Source organism: Rhododendron vialii, chromosome 11a (assembly GCF_030253575.1).
Source record: "Rhododendron vialii isolate Sample 1 chromosome 11a, ASM3025357v1".
Lineage (NCBI taxonomy): Eukaryota > Viridiplantae > Streptophyta > Magnoliopsida > Ericales > Ericaceae > Rhododendron > Rhododendron vialii.
This window is the reverse complement of record NC_080567.1, coordinates 9,455,342-9,469,605: the sequence shown is the minus strand read 5'-3', so window position 1 is coordinate 9,469,605 and position 14,264 is coordinate 9,455,342. Positions and strand designations below refer to the sequence as shown.

Below are 14,264 nucleotides of genomic sequence, written 5' to 3'. Positions count from 1 at the left end.
GAGGAAATGTTTTGTCGCTAAACATGTATATTTTGCGAGGAAATTTGGATTGTTGCTATTGAGTACACCATTTTGCGAGGGAATGTTTTGTCGCTAAACATGTATATTTTGCGAGGAAATATTTTGTCACTAAATATGCATATTTTGTGAGGAAATTTGAGTCGTTGCTATTGAGTATACCATTTTGCAAGGAAATGTTTTGTCACTAAACATGGATATTTTGCGAGGAAATTTGGGTCGTTGATATTGAGTACACCATTTTGCGAGGAAAATATTTTGTCACTAAACATGTATATTTTGCGAGAAAATTTGGGTCGTTGCTATTGAGTACACCAATTTGCGAGGGAATGTTTTGCCGCCAGAACTTGTATATTTGGCGAGGAACGGAGTATTTATAGCGACGAATTTGTTTTACATCACCGTCAAATGAATTTCCTCGCAAAATGGTTCACTCAATAGCAACGAACCAAATTTCCTTGCAAAACATAACTTTTTGGCGAGGAAAATTATTTTTGTCGCAAAAAAGAATCGGAGACTACCCATTTGCGAGGAACGGACGACGAATTAAATTTCCTCGCAAAAACTCTTTTGCGAGCAAAAAATTGCATTTAGCGACGAAAATGCTTCCTCGCAAAAGACTTGATTTCTTGTAGTGCGGGCTACATTATTCCAGATGATTCTCCTGACTTAGACTTGTCTCCCTCTCACGCAGCAACCTCAGAGGTGCTACAAGACCTTCTCACGCCGAACACTCGTGAGTCCATGGGGAACCTTGACATCGACATGCGTCCTCTAGCCCAATAGCTCAGGGAAGATGATATTGTCGGTTTGCTTATTTTTGAGGGGAGAAGCTCTCACACGGGAGTGGTCAACTCCACAGGCTGCTCAAACGCTTCAGTAGTGCAAGGCTTTGACCACCCGGCGGACCGTGATTTGGTGGCTATCGCCACCAGCTCGTGCTTACCAGCCGCTTCTGATTCTCGCGCCCCAACTTCCCCACCTTCTCTTGCGCATGCTGCCACCTCGTCATTTTTCCCTGCATCACGCCTCCCCAGCGAACATGTGGTAGCATCTGAGGGTTTTACGGTGGCCCCACATCCATCACCAGTTCTGACATGAGAAGTATATTTAACGGTGTGAAGGTCGGACCCTATGTCGATATATTGGGGGGGAGGGGGGGGGGGCAAGGTAGTGCTGCTTTTGGAGATTATTGGGATCAAATTGTTGAAGAGATGGGCGAGCAGGAGGCCGAGGTGGAGTCAAGGTAGGAGGCTCATCCTTACTCAAGCCTTGTTGAGAATCGTGGAGAGGAGCCCCAATCGAACCTAACGGGGCTTCGTAAGGACCAGGTGGTGGAGGAAGAGAAGGCCGCCTCTCCTGTGGGGGAGGTAACTCGCTTGTTCCCTGGCGGAATTAACATTGATGAAGTCTTCTTCCCACTCCTCAATTCAATAGCTGGCGCGTTTCCTGAGACGTTTGCCAATTTCAGGCCTCATTTTGCGCACGCTAGGGGCTTTATACTCATGATGCTGCACAACCTTGTTCGCTCGTGGCTTTAGAGGTAGGTCAGCGAGTTCACGCCGACCATGGACGCTGAGCTCCGTGGATATGCCCTGGAAATGCAAGCGATTGGCCTTGCAATATCTTGGATGGTTAGGCGGGCCAAGCAGTTCAGAGCATCCATTAAGAGGACCGCGACCCTTCAGCAGCTCCGTGACTTGCGTTGCGCGATCAGCTGAAGGTCGCGCGTCAGCGTGTGGTGGAGCTGGAAGTGGAGGCAACTGTGGTGGAGCGTCAAGACTCGGAGCTAGTGACCGCAACACCTGACATTGCGGTCCCTCCTGTTTCCATTTTTGAGGGCTTGTTGCCCCCATGATCATTTTATTGTTCTTTGTACTATGCACATCGTATTGTTATAAATGAAATGCAAATTTTTCTCTTCTTCTTCTCTTCTCTTTTCTTTTTTTTGTTTTCACATTATATTCTTATCGTTTCTTGCATTCGTTCAACATAAAGAAACAAAAGAATAACATAAAATAAACTCTTGTTAATGAAAATGTTTGTTCAACATAAAGAAATGTGCGAATATCATAAAATAAACTATTGTTAACAAAAAGCATCGAATATGTTCTCTTCAACATGACCCGATTATCCTCTCTCTCACATCTTATTTTTGTTCAACATAAAGAAACACAAGAATAACATAAAATAAACTCTTGTTAATGAAAAGTGTCGAAGATGTTCTCTTCCATGCGACCCGGTTATCCTCTCTCTCGCTTCTCATGTTTGTTCAACATAAAGAAACGCAAGAATAACATAAAATAAACTCTTGTTAATGAAAAGCGTCGAAGATGTTCTCTTCCGCATGACTCGGTTATCCTCTCTCTCGCTTCTCATGTTTGTTCAACATAAAGAAACACTAGAATAACATACAGAGGCCTGTTGTGTGGGAAAGGTACTCGTCTGTCCGTGTCCGTGAAGGTGATCGAGTTAGATTAATCTCTGATGGTTTGCAGAACAGACCCTTTTGCGGACGTGTAGGCCTCCCGGTGAACCTCCACAATTTTTATGATAGCTTTGGTCATCTCGAGTCTCGCGGCTGGCGTGAAGACAAAGCCATCGAAGAGGGATCTGATCTTCGCGCTATTTTAAAGTGTTTTGACCGAAGCATTAGGGTCAGGCATGACTGCGGGATTTGAAGAATTGGCAAAATCTTCGGTGATTTCATAACAAGAAACCATGTAGGCCCAGCCCTCTGGGTCTTCCTCTTCATCATCGTACATGAAAGGGTAGCATTCTGCCCTATTCACCTCTTAGTTCCTATGAGGTGGGTAGGGCTCTTCGTGTACATCGTGCTAACCCATGCATAGCTCATTAGCCAGCTGCTTGCGCCTGAAAATCCTCTTTAAGGTTCAACAATCAGCCGTTTGATGTCTTATGTGGTGATGATAAATGCATAAATTTGGGCTTTCACGATCCTTTCGTGAGGGCTCATAATCGATGGTGCAGAGTTTCATTTCCCCGTCTGTGACCCCTGCGGCCACTAGGGCCTTTACTTCTTCCAAAGTGCAGGGGTAATCAGGTGCGGGCTCAAACTCTCTATCTTTCCTCTTCTTGTTGTTGCCCCCATGCTACTTTCGCGCAGTTTCTACGGTAGCACCAGAGGCTTTACCCGTGGCCTTAGGTTTCCAGCTATCTTTCTTTGTTGGTTTGACCACGTGCCTGAGGTTGTATCTTGATTCTAGCAGAGCCAAGAAGGTTCCCAGCTTCAGGTTGATGAGTAGTATCTGAAAATCATCTAGCATTCTGTCGATGCAAATCTCCACCAGTTGACTCTCTTTGACCGCTTCAGTACAGTCGACCGCGCGGTCCTGAAATCGCTTGACATAATCAATGATGTCTTCACCGTGTTTCTGAGCTTCCTTTGTTAGCGTCAGTGCGGTTTCCTTCTCGCGAACCTGAAAGAACTTGGCATAAAACTTGTTCACCATTTCTTTCTAGGTTGCGATCAAGTACGGCTCTACGTTGACATACCATGTATAGGCGCGTAATGTAAGGGATTTTGAAAACTCGCGGAGTCAAAGATTGTGATTTGCCGTGTGTGCCCCGAGGGACTCTATGAAGGGTACAACATGTTCTTGTGCACTCCCCTATTTTCCATCAAACTTTATGACTTTGGGCTGAGTGTACTGTGGAGGCTTCGGTAATTGTCTCGGTAATATAACCGGACCACCATCAACCGAGTCCTCATATTGACATGGGCCTGTGTATATCTTTCTGTTTACTCGCTCGGCGTCAAGTCTCCTGTTTACACTTCGGTTAGTTACCGAGGTGTGCATTCCGTTTGGGTCTTTTGGCAGAATGCAGCATAGCAGGAGGGGACCATGAACGATACGTGGCGAAAAGGATCATCTGCCCATGTGCTTCATAACCGTCTTATCCCGTGGCATCATCTATGAGGTCACCAAGGGCGGTTACCTAAGCGTGACCTCCACGCACTGGCTTGGAGCCCAAGTTAACCTAGGTCTATAAATACAAAGGGATATTCATCTTTGAGAGGTATGCCATCTTCCCCTAACCCTAGACCTAAAAGCAACTCTCCTTACATCTAACTTGATCGTCGGAGGGTCACAAGGCTATTCCAGCCTTAGTGACTTGTTGCAGGTCCAGCGGCGGAGGAACGGAGCAGCGGAAGTGAAGTACAAGTTCAGGCGAAGGTCCCTCCTCCTAAATCGAACCCCTACAATTGGCGACTCCGCTGGGGACCTAGCCATCCTTTCAACTTTCACTTCCCCCCATCTGCTCCGTTAAAACATCCAGAATCAAACATGGTGGAGATCGACGACGCACATCACGGTGGTACCGCCCACGGGCTCGGTTCCCTCGTGGACCACAGCCTGGCTTCTGGAGGAGCGGCGGCCCATGGAAAGAACCACATATCCATCGGAGTTGGCGCCGGAGCATCAGCTCCAGACGCAGGCCCATCCTCCGAGCTCCACTCCTACATCCGCCATCTCGAGCGCAAAATCGATGATCTCACGACGGTTGTAGACCGCGACAGACACGTCCGAGACGAGTTGGCAGAGATCAAACACCTCCTCATCTCCCCATCTCATTCCTCCGGGAGCCGCGGCGGAAGAACAAACCGTCGCACCCCCCCACGCAGTCACGAAGCCGGTCACCTGCTAGAGCACAGATCCCGTCCTTCAGTCAAGGATCGTCTTGAGTCACCAAGACCGGTGGACACACGAGCCCCAAAAGAAACATCGCGCAGGGACCGTTCTCGCTCTCCTGCGCAACTTCGAAGGAGGCCATCGGCCTTTGACAGGCTCGGTGGTGGGAGCGTCTCTGCCTCCTCCACCCACTCCGTCCTTGTGGGCAGGACAGGCCGGGAATCTACCCCTAGCCTCACAAGGGCATCCAGGGGAGATGACGGCCTTGTCGAGATCCAGACTAGAGGATACCGGGAGCGCCTGAAGGGCCCCCGAGCCAGAAGTCCCATCGTCTCGCACCCCGGCGGCGCAAACAGCAGGAGCCCGGTCACCGAGCGCCTCGAGGCTTCCGCTCGGGATAGCTACCGACATCATCGCCAGGAGCGTTTTCCCAGAAAAACGGTTAGTATCGATCCAAAGAGAAAGGAGCACGAACGATTGGACAAACTCGTCCCCAAGAAGCGTACAGCGACTGAGCGTCCAGACGGCCCCGACCGTTCGATCCGACCTCATCGCGATGCGCGACTTGCACGACTCTCGACCTCTCCATTCACAAGAGAGATCGACTCGGTTACCCCACCCAAAGGATTCTCCCAACCCAAGTTCGCAAAATATGACGGCAAGACCGAGGCGTACACTCATCTGGTCCAGTATAAAACCGTCATGTCTCTATTTCTTCGGAATGAACCCTCGGACGATGCTTTCCTGTGCAAAGTGTTTCCAGCAAGCCTCGGCAACCTGGGCCTCACCTGGTTCAATCAACTCCCGGCTCGGTCAATCTCCTCGTTCGATTCCCTCTGTGACGCCTTCATGGCACGGTTCGTAACGAGCAACAAGCACGAGAAGGAGATCGACTCCCTCTTAGCCCTCCGTAAGAGGAACGACGAAACGCTTCGGCAGTACGCCGGCCGTTATTGGGAGTTGTTCAATGAGATAGAAGGTTGCGACGGTGTCATCTCTGCCCGAGGATTCAAGCTCGGTCTCACATCCCAGGACGAGCAAGTCTACGACGACCTCGCTCGCCATAAGCCGAACTCTATGAAGGACCTTATGACTCGAATCGAGAACTGGTGTCAGCTCATCGAGTCCAAGGCAGAGAGAGGCATCGGGAAGCCTACAAGTTCAAAAGCGTTGAACACTTCGGTATCCATACCGGCCTCCGCACCTATTTCAACCCCGAAGAAACAGGTCAACACGATCAAGCAGTCGCCGAGGAGGGGGCCGAAGCCAAGTGACTTCAATGCAGAAAAGACCGTCTTCACCATTCCCATCTACCGGATCATTGATCAAGTGAAGGATCAGCCCTTCTTCTCCTTCCCCAATCAAAAGCTCGGAACCGAAAATGGGAAAATCAAGAATCCCATCGTTCGATGCAGCTACCATAGCGAGCAAGGTCACTTCACCACAGCATGCAAGCCCTTCAAGGCCTACTTGGAACAGCTTGTTGCTGGTGGCCACCTCGGCAACTTCATCGATCACGAGAAGACGACGGCTCGGACACAGAGGACCGAATCACATACCGAGGAAGAGGTACAGACAATCAACGTCATACACGGTCCCTTGAACCCCGAAGCCGCCCGAGTCATCCGGGCAGAATTGAATGAAGCCTCCTCCTCCAAGCAGGTCATGCTAGTTGGCCCCGAACCGAAGCGCCCCAGAACCGACGACGGCTCCAAATGGACGATAACGTTTACCGAGAAGGATCTCGACCGCGTCCAGCTTCCCCACAACGACGCCCTCGTGGTCACGCTACGCATCGGAAATTTCAACGTCCGTCGCGTCCTTGTAGACCAGGGCAGCTCTGCCGAAGTCATGTACTACTCCCTTTTCAAGGATCTGAAGATTCCCGAAACCGACCTCCGTCCATCCGAAGTTCCCCTTATCGGCTTCAACGGAGCTCCTGTCTGGCCCATCGGTATGATCACTCTTCCTGTCCGTGCCGGCTCGGTAACGCTTGAAATAGACTTTGTGGTGGTCGACGTCCCTGGCCCTTACAACGCCATTGTTGGTCGAACCTGGCTGCATAGGCTTAAAGCGATTGCCTCCACTTATCACCAAGTGGTACGTTTCATCGGCACTAACGGGCACCAGGAAGACCTGTACGGAGACCAGACCGCGGCCAAGCAGTGCTACGTCAACGCTGTCCGAAGCACCAAACAGACCCCCCGGGTGAATCTCATTGAAGCACCAGAAGCCCCAGTTTTGGAGGACGTCGGCAGATCCCCCGACGACAAAACCGTCGAAGATGTGGCCACAATCCCAATCACCGAGGACGGCTCCCGCTTCTTCCTTGTCAGTTCCTCACTTAGTGACACTGATCGGAATGAGACGGTAGCTTTTCTCAACCGAAACATTGAAGTGTTCGCCTGGACTCCCTACGAGATGCCGGGGCTCGACCCCTCTTTCATCTGCCACGAGCTCAACATCGACACAGCCAAGCGACCGGTCGTACAGAAAGCACGACGGTCCTCTCCCATTCACTCCGAGGCCGTCATTGAAGAAGTCAACCGACTCCTAAACGCTGGGGCAATCAGAGAGGTCCAGTACCCCAAGTGGTTGGCTAACACCGTCGTAGTCAAGAAGAAGAATGGCAAATGGCGTGTCTGCGTCGACTACTCCAACCTTAACGATGCCTGCCCGAAGGACTTCTTTCCTCTTCCCCGAATCGACCAGCTTGTCGACGCCACCTCTGGTCACGAGCGACTCAGCTTTTTGGATGCGTACCGGGGCTACCACCAGATCGCCATGAGCGAAGGCGATATCGAGAACACCGCCTTCATTACCCCCCACGGGATCTTCGGTTACCTCGTAATGCCCTTCGGTTTGAAAAATGCCGGAGCAACCTTCCAGCGAATGATAACCAAGATGTTCGAGCAATTACTGGGAGACACTATGCTGGCATACATTGACGACATGGTGGTTAAAAGTCTTCGCGCCGGTGATCATCTAACTCACCTTGCCGAAGTCTTTGAGATACTCAAGCGCCACAAACTCCGCCTCAATGCCGAGAAATGCGTATTCGGCGTCAGCTCCGGAAAATTTCTCGGCCATCTCGTCTCCCGGCGCGGTATTGAGGCCGACCCTTCCCAAATTCAAGCAATTGATCAGCTCTCGGCTCCCCACAACAAGCGCGATGTTCAGCGTCTAACCGGGATGGCTGCTGCTCTGAATCGGTTTATAAGTCGCTCCTCGGACAAATTGTCACGACCCTGACCTGCCCCTTGAGGTCTTAATCATGACAAATGCCAGTGATTTCTCACTAAGGCCAAATCACAAATCAAATATCATCTGAGCAAACGATAATCAAAAGGGGCTAAACATAACAGCGGAAGCAAAAGTTAACTTTTATTGATAACAAACCAAAGTCTTACATAGGTTAACAAACCAAAAGGATAAACCTCTCAGAGCTGTGCTTACCTACAAATTTACAAACTAAACAAATCATACACAAAGCTAAGTGACCATGAAGCATAACTTCCTTTTCCAAATATACAACACATCTCAAAAGTAAACACTCTGCCACACTACGCGTCGCTTCCTGAAAGGTGGAAAAGAAAATACATAAGCCAAAGCTCGTATGAATGATTAATATGCAATTCACATGCTTTCCATGGACAATGATAAAACCATTTAAAATCGAATCACATTTCATAGCAACATAGCATAGTAATGCACATCCTCTATTCATTTCATGTCTACCAGGCGTCCCCGGTAGTGGATAAGTTAAGACGTCTTTCGTTATCCGATTTGATAGCCATGTCTTGCTAGCCTTTTAGCACGTGTCCCCTAGCAAGCTGGGACGTGGGAGGATGCCATTAATAGATATAAAACATGTCCACCTTCCATTGATATTCCATGGAGTTCATATCAAATTATAAAACATCATTGAAGCATAAAGCTTGTAACAAACCATGTGTTTTGGGTATTAATCACTCACCTCGATCCACGTGACGACTCGAACTTCCTAGAACATTCAATCAAATGGAAACATGTTTAGACAATACTCAATGATTCTATTTATGCTCAATACAATACCCTAAAAGTGTTTAAGTTCAATTCAATCCAAATAAATCATACTCCCTTTCATCTTAAACCCAAAAATATTGAAACCAACGCCAAAAGTTGCACAACTACAAGCCCTACGCTCAGTAAAAATTCCAGGTTCAAAAACGAGAGGAGATTAACCCAACAATCAAAGGAAAAACAGTTTCGCAACCATTTTCGCACCAGTCAACCAACCCTGCTTTAGAAATTCACCAAAAATTGTATACTTAACCAAATTACTTGATTCCAATGCCAATCCCTTCTTAACTTAAATAAGCAGCTCCTGTAAAAGACCCAAAGCCACCCAAAATGTTCGTCATGCCCAGAAAGTTAAAAGAAGACAGCCACGCACAGATTCGCGCATCCAGCAAACAGCCAGTATTCAAAAATCCATAACTAATTGTGTGATTATCGGTTTTGCATGATCTTGGTACCGAAATCTTCGTATTGAAACGTACTTTAACTGATATGAAGACACCAAAAATTGATTCCTAGCAGAAGGGCTCCCAAAAGACAGATTACCAGAACCCACGAAATTTTCAGCATTCACTAGATTTATTCAAGACTCAAAATAGATGATTCAAACTTGATTCTCGTACATTAAACCAACGCTTAAACATGTAAAGAAGGCAAGAGATCCCTACCTCGAAGATTAGAAGCAAGCCCGAACAAGGAGGAAACTTCGAAGTACTCCAATCATGAATTTTCTTGGATGGATAGGAAGCTCTCGTCGCAAAGAACAACTTTAGTACTTGGGATCTTTCAAAAGTCTCACTCGTGGTCGATGAAATCGAAGAGAGAAGGTGAAAGAGGTGAGAGCCGAGAGAGAGGAGAGGACGGGAGAAAGAGAGACGTACAGGGGAAGAAAATAATCTTCCCTGATATTTTGATCCTTATATAGGCCAATTCACACACACACCCTTCAAGTATATAACTACATCATCAACTCCCACAACTTACAAGTCATCTCACATTGACCTAACTCATATCTTCTGCATTATCCATATTTTGATAATCCAAATACATATTAAACATTTAAAATTTGAGAAAATAATTATGGGTCTCTACAATAATTGTAACAACCCGGATTCACAAGTACCACGATATTTAAAAGACCACAAACTGACTTTTATTCCCAAATTTTTTTTTTACAATTTATAACTATCTCTAAAATAAATAAACAACATCCACTCTCGCAGCAACTCGGACGAGCCCGCACCACCAGCACCTGACCCCCTAACCAACCTGCAAGCTGGAGTCCAAAAGGACCCCAGGAGTGTGTGAGACATAACAACGTGTACAATATCAACATCAAATAAACTGCACAACGTCAATCACCACGTATAACACCAACCACGAATATAACACGTTCCACATAAATGGAACCACATATCCGGTCCTCCTCGGTATATGACGGATGACATACCACCTCACTAGCCTCACCACAGCCCATTGGCCAACATGTCTTTTGGCATAGCTTATTAGCCTAGTCACCCCGCCACATACCAAACAGTTCCACGACATACGGTCACCGCACATAACACAACCAACAAGAACCCAACATTAATATTGTACGAGAAATATGTATCTCATACTCACCCTCAAATCGCCTTGAATATCGCACCTAAGTTCATCTCCGGAAGCCTCTGCTATAGTTTCAGTTTCTTTTCTTTTAGTTCCCTTTACTAACATATTGAAACCGTGCGCCCAACATAGACCACCAAACTGCCTCCTTCCTAAGCTTTCCAATTGCCTTTCCTTCCTTTATACAAAACGTAATGAACTCAAAGTGGACACATGTCCAACACTTGTTCACCTATCTTTATTAAAACTCTCTTATTAGATATATATGCACACAAGTTGACCACCTGTGCACACTCCACGCCACACACCTTCACTTACAGCCACCTAATACTTACATGCATAAATCAATAAATTTAGTATACGGGGTATTACAATATCCCCTCCTTGGAAATTTCGTCCCCGAAATTTGACAACTAAAAAAAAAAAAAAATGTAATTTAATTCCACGCTTCCGCTGCGCACTCTGATCACCCACTCAAATACACACAACCAAATCATATCAAAACCATGAAATTGGTTGACTAAACCAAATAAGTGAACTGAACATAGAAGAATTACCAACCAATTTGGATTTTGTTCTCAATGCTTAATCCACGTAACATAGCATCAAAGTCAAAACATTTCGAGAGATTGCACAAAATTAATTAACCAAACTTAAATTCAATCCAAAGCTCTACTAAACACACATGTATACTTGTACCCGCTTCGAGTAGAGTATGATTACATGAACATATCTTTAGCAATGAACACCTACTCCAATGTTATCCAAGAATATGCACCAGTCGGTTTCTTTCTTTCTTTCTTTTTTTTAAAGAAAGAAATCAATTAAGCAACAACCAGCATCATAATCACTGAAATATGCTCTGAATTTACTAAGCTAGAGCAGCATCTCAGTCCCCAGATACACCTTCACTTTTCACAAACAAAAAGTTTCACCTACGGCTAATGACTAACCAGCAGCTAACCACAGATGAACTCCTATATAAATGACTTTTCCTCAGTCAAGGTAAACCAATATTAAATCAGAGTTAATCATCCTAAGTTTGATCTTTGAACTGTCCAAAGGACTATAAAATGATCTCCGAATTTTGTTTATGAAAATTAAGTAATCGAATTCTATGCTTCTACAGTGTCCTCTAACCATCCACTTTATCCCATATAAGATCTATTTCCTATGCTCTGATACCATTTTCCACGGCTCCACTCCTCGTCACTCCAAGGGACCAGGAAGACCTGTTCCTCTATCTAGCTGTCTCCCCGCACGCCGTCAGCTCGGTGCTCGTCCGACAGGAGGGTCGGGAGCACCAGCCAATCTACTACTCCAGTAAAACCATGACTCCCGCCGAGACGCGCTACCTCCCCCTGGAGAAGCTCGTGCTCGCCCTAATCTCAGCCTCCCGAAAGCTTGCCCCGTACTTCCAGTCTCATCGCATCATCATCCTGACCGAGTTCCCCCTCAAATCTCTTCTCCGAAAGGCCGATCTCTCCAACCGAATTTCACAATGGGCCGTTGAGATTGCCAATTTCGAAATCCACTTTCAGCCTCGGACAGCAATAAAGGCTCAGGTTCTGGCTGACTTCATCGCAGAGCTTACACCGCCCAACGTATCTGCTTCGGCACCCCCACCGAGCACCGAAGCAGTACTCCAGGCCAACCCTAGCACAGCTTGGCAGCTCTTTCACGGAGATGTATGGAAAATGTACGTCGATGGCGCATCCAACAGCCGAGGCGCAGGTGCGGGCGTCGTTCTTCTCTCACCCTCCGGTGTCTTGCACGAAAGCTCCTTCTCCATCAATTTCCCAGCCTCTAACAACGAGGCCGAATATGAGGCGTTGATCTCCGGACTCAAGACTGCCGAAGCCATTGGCATCGAAGAGCTCGTCGTTTACAGCGACTCCCAGTTGGTGGTTAACCAACTCTCTGAAGAATACGAAGCTCGGGATGACCGCATGCGTACCTACCTAAGCGCCGCTATCCAGCTCATTCAACGCTTTAAAGCAATCAGAGTCGAGCATATTTCAAGGGAACAGAACGCCCACGCCGACGCCCTGGCAGGTCTCGCTTCGGCATTCTCATGCACTGGGCACCGATCCATTTCCTTCAATTCTATTGACAAGCCCAGTTTTGAACTCGAAGACCTACAGAAGGAAGTACTCAACATAGAGCTCGGCCCGAGCTGGATGGATGAAATCGTCCTTTACCTAAGGGAAGACTCCCTTCCCACCGACAAAAAGGACGCCCACCGACTCCGCAACAAAGCTGCCCTCTTCTGGCTCAATCCCAACGGCAAGCTTTACCGAAGATCGTTTACCGGGCCGTACTTATTGGTTGCACACCCACATCAAGTTCCGGGCATTATCGAAGAGCTTCACGCCGGTGACAGCGGTTGTCACTCCGGTGGACGATCGCTCGCCCACCGAGCCCTCACTCAGGGATATTGGTGGCCGACAATGAAGAAGGACGCTGAAGAGTTCGTCAAGCGTTGCAAAAAGTGCCAGATGTTCGCTCCCATTATCCATCAGCCGGCCCGGGACCTGAGCCCTCTCACCAGCCCCTGGCCCTTCTCCCAATGGGGCATGGATATCGTTGGAAAGCTCCCAGTCGCTCCGGGTGGATTCAAGTTCCTTTTAACCGCAACAGATTATTTCTCGAAATGGGTCGAGGCCGAGCCCCTGGTAACCATCGAAGAAACAGACGTCATCCGCTTTGTGTGGCGCAACATCATCTCACGCTTCGGTGTGCCGTTCGCCATAATTACTGACAATGGAGGGCAGTTTACAGGACAGAAGTACCGGGCTCTGCTTGACGAATACGGTATCAAATGGGACACGTCCACTCCGGCTTACCCCCAGGGCAACGGACAGGCTGAGGCGGCAAACAAAGCAATTTCATCCGGGCTAAAGCGACGACTCGAGTCACGGCGAGGAAAGTGGGCCGAAGAGCTGCCCAGGGTACTCTGGGGCTATCGTACGACGCCTCGGCGATCAACCGGTCGCACACCTTTTTCCTTGGCATTCGGAATGGAGGCGGTCATCCCACTCCAAGTCGGACTCCCAACAATGAGAACAGAAAATTTTGATGAGTCGGTCAACAACACCACCATTGCTTCGGACCTAGATTTAGCCGAAGAAGAACGGGACAACGCAAGGATAAAGCTCGCTTCATACCAACAGGAGGTTGCAAAGGGTTACAACCGAAGCGTGCGCCTCCGGTCGTTTAAGCCTGACGATCTCGTTTGGAAAAAGGTGGTGGAGAAGTCCAAAAAGCGAAAGTTAATGCCCAATTGGGAGGGTCCTTACCGAGTTCTCAAGCACCTCGGTTCGGGTAATTACAAATTGGAGAAACTGGATGGTTCCCCCATTGCTAAGTCATGGAACGCCAACAATCTGAAGAAGTTCTACGGATAGTGCTCGGCCACCGAAGCCCGTTTTGTCCTTATTACGTTGCATTTTCTTTTAAGAAAGTTTTGAAAGCAATCTGCTTATGTATTGACAATACCCCGAGTTTTAATGAGAATGCTCTTTGGCACTATTCGTACACTGATTGTTTAAATTACTTATACTTGGCCTATTCTTGCCCGGACCATTTTATACCGACTTCAGGGATATTATTCTCCCATAGGTGATACCCTCGGAGAAAAATCCCCACCAAGTCGCCCGGGCCTCTTCGGTCGTCTAAATTTCTGGTCACTCGCTGTAAGGATACTCGGCCTTTTTCTCCGAGCCCCTTACACCGACCCATCAGAAATTTCTCACTGTTCGGACTCGCCGCGTCACGAACCTATGGCAGAAGCCATACCACTTCATTACGCCGGCCTACGTCCCTAGCAGTAATACAATCCCGCGCCTGCTCGATAAGCTCATTTCTATTAATCAGCAGGGGCGTGCAATGTCAAAAGTTCATTACAATGAATGGTTCTGATTC

At 47.8% G+C, this 14,264-nt stretch overlaps 1 long non-coding RNA gene across 1 annotated transcript; it reads right to left on the bottom strand.

The window, feature by feature from the left end:
• Nucleotides 1–8,040: 8,040 nt before the first annotated feature.
• LOC131307615 (uncharacterized) lies at nt 8,041–9,823 on the bottom strand. Its single transcript, XR_009194170.1, has 2 exons — nt 9,401–9,823; nt 8,041–8,676 (listed from the first exon to the last, which is right to left on the bottom strand). It is a non-coding gene; the product is annotated as an uncharacterized LOC131307615 (long non-coding RNA).
• Nucleotides 9,824–14,264: the final 4,441 nt, after the last annotated feature.